This window comes from Etheostoma spectabile, chromosome 5, assembly GCF_008692095.1.
Source record: "Etheostoma spectabile isolate EspeVRDwgs_2016 chromosome 5, UIUC_Espe_1.0, whole genome shotgun sequence".
Taxonomy (NCBI): domain Eukaryota; kingdom Metazoa; phylum Chordata; class Actinopteri; order Perciformes; family Percidae; genus Etheostoma; species Etheostoma spectabile.
This window is the reverse complement of record NC_045737.1, coordinates 13645113-13648333: the sequence shown is the minus strand read 5'-3', so window position 1 is coordinate 13648333 and position 3221 is coordinate 13645113. Positions and strand designations below refer to the sequence as shown.

Sequence of the window (3221 nt, the reverse complement as noted above, 5' to 3'; positions counted from 1 at the left end):
GGGGTTGGGAACCGGAGGGTCGCTGTTAGTACGGACCAAAGTACGTAGTGTGGACTCGTAGCTGGAGAGATGCCAGTTCTCTCTCCCCCCCCAACACCGCTCAGGGCGCCTATCCAACACTCGCAGCCCCCAGCACCTCTGTGTGTGTGTATGTCAGGTCTGTGTATAGTGTGTTCTAACAAACAGTGGAAATTGTAATGCACCCAGGGATCAATAAAAAGTTAAAAAATTAAGATCAAATCTGAGCTGAGCCAACACAGAGCTGCACGGTTCAACAGATTGATTCCTTGTACGGGCTGCATCCAGAATATTGTGTTGAACGTTTACATCCCGTTATAATGAGTCACCTGTTGCATGTTGTCAGTCCTTGTGGACACCTAAACTGAAACACCTCATCATCTTGTTGAAGCAGCATTGAAGCAGACCAGAGCACATTGAGAGCAGTGACGAAGGCTTGCAGTTTGCACTCACGTGTTGCCGATGACGACCTGAACTCTCGTGTAACTGCACCGCCCGTCCTGTCTTTGTCCACAGGAGGCAAAGCTGCAGGTTACAGTCTGGCTTCCTGTCCTGGCTGGGTATCTGTAGAGGAGGAAGGGAGGAGGAGGAGTGAAGGGGGAGGGGGATGGGGTTGGTCCTATATAGCCCTATGAAGAGCCAGCTTTGCCTTCCTGTTTCCATGACAACGGCTCTCCTACAGTATTCAGCCGTGGGACGCCCTCTGCATCTGAAAGCAGTTCCCAGTGGTGTCTTCTGGCCCTTTTGCTCTTTTCTCTTCAGCTGCCCTCTCTTCTTCTTTTTCTTCTTCTACTTTTTATTTCCCTGTGCTTTTTGAGAGCAACAGCACTTCATCTTCACTAGCTGCTGTACTTTTAAATGTACGACGTCAAACAGCATTTGCATGTGAATCGGGGGCCGAATTCCGCCTTTGTTCCCTGTTTAAATTCCCCAAGACTACAAGCCTGGACTGGACTGGAGCCGGCAAACACTTAACATATTTAGTCCTGTGAAAATGCAAATATTACAAGTGAAAGAAAGAGGCGCTTTAAAATGAGGAATGTGCGAGCACGATGCTCTTTGCTCATTTTGCAGGACCATTGTGTTTTATTTGGCAATATATTTCCCCAAAGACACAGCTAATAATTACACAGCGTGGATGTTTGAGTTGAGCTCAGTGTAGTTTAGTGCACGATGATGTAACACAGATTTTACAGCTCTAAGGCTTTTTTTTCAGGTCAAACCAAACGTACTTCCTTTCTTTCTTGGTTTCAGCCATTTAGGTTAAAAGCCGTGTGACCTACATACGACAAGGTTGACTAAAGTTTTTCTGAGAGTTTGCAGGAGGTTGTTAGGGCCTTCAGGGTTAAGTCCAGTTGGAGGGAAAGGAGTTTCTGATGGACTCCTGCTGCTGCTGTGAAGAACCCCCTAACCTACTCACAGGAAAAGAACAAACAAATGCAGGCTGAGATGCATTTAATTGTGAAGATAAGTGTTCTGCAAAAGTTTAGTTTTTCTTCAAATGCAGCCAGAAGCTTACATTTTGTGTGTTGTGGTTAGTTTCAACACAGCAGGAGTTTGATTGTAGTGCGTTGGCTGATGTTACAAACAATAGCTCATGAAATGGAATCAATCCACTTCGCAAATTAAGCATCAGGCTTCTTACGATTAATCAATGAACGTTTGTCTATAAAATGTCAGAAAGTAGTGAAAAATGCATGTTCTTCAAATGTCTTCTTTTGTCTACAGTCCAAAACATATTCAGTTTTCTATCATTTATGACAAAGAAAAGCATCAAATCCTCACATTTGAGATGTTGCAGCAGTCAAATGATGAAGTAAAAAGGTAGTCTTGCATTGCCAGACCTTCCTCCACAGAGCTGCGGAAGAGTGTCTGGCTAGTCCAAACAGCATTCCAGGATGGGAGTAAAACGTGCTCTGGTTTATTGGCATTTCTTTGAACCGATCACAATCTTCTTGGGCGGCATCAAGCGCCGGACGTAGCCACGGCGCCACACTTGTTTTGGTGGAACGTGTGAACGTTCAAAGGATATAGATTTGTAAATAATTTTTTTGATTATCAAAATAGTTGTACATTAATTTTCTGTGGATCAAGTGATTATTTGAAACCATAGCCATAACTTGAAATACAACATATTAACTGGCTAATTAATAAATGCCATTGGACCCTAAATCTGCTGTCAGCTGTCAGAGGTAGGACATCTGACAGAACATTATAGACGATCAGATGTTCACACTTCCACTTACAGACTTCTGCACATTTAATGTGATAATCTGTGACATTTTCACATTCGTCAGTGATTCATCTTTAACATTTACTGCTCTAAACGCCTGATGATTCAGCAGTTCAAAACCTCAGTCAGTCAAACTAAAATATGGTTATTTTGATCCAAAGTTAGACACAGCAAGCCCACAACTTACTGTACCAAAAAACTGTCACAAAGTTATCGTTGTACAGAACAATGTGCATGTGACGTTGGAAACTACAAATGATATACATATTATTAACATTATGATTATCAGTTAAATAGCAACATGTAAGTTTAGAAATGGCTCTGAATCAAAACAAAAACTTATCTTAGGTGGGTTTTTTAACGCATCAGTACATCAACTCGACCAAACTGTGAAAGATATTCCTCATTGAGTATTAACTTACTAGTAACGTTGTGTTTGCTGACTTCAGAGGAATTGCTGAAATATTGGTATTTGTTTATTAGTTGATCGCTCCTTCCTCGTGAAACGTTTGCAAAGTGCATTTTGAAATATTTAAAAACCTACATTGTTTACATACATGTTTAGCAACTAGCTCTCTTCCTCATTCCCACGCGTTGCAGTGTTTCTTGGCACATTACCACCAACACCTGTTCGGGGGAATATTGTGAAAGCCTCTGCAGCAATATGTCTGTGCACCAGCCGTACAGAACATAATGACAAACTGGGACCCGCTCATCAAAATGTCGGGTTCCTTTAAACAGATTATATTCACAGTAAATTAACTTATCCATCCATCTTCATCCGCTTATCCGGGTTGCGGGGGGAGCAGCTCCAGCAAGGGACCCCAAACTTCTCTTTCCCGAGCCCCATCAACCAGCTCCGACTGGGGGATCCCGAGGCGTTTCCAGGCCAGGTTGGAGACGTAATCCCTCCACCTAGTCCTGGGTCTTCCCCGAGGCCTTCTTCCAGCTGGACGTGCCTGGAACACCT

The 3221-nt window shown here is 43.2% G+C and overlaps 1 protein-coding gene across 1 annotated transcript in view; it reads left to right on the top strand.

The window, feature by feature from the left end:
- The window catches only part of LOC116689159 (ral guanine nucleotide dissociation stimulator), a 65908-nt gene that overhangs the window by 7486 nt on the left and 55201 nt on the right, over positions 1-3221 (top strand). The window lies entirely within an intron of this gene.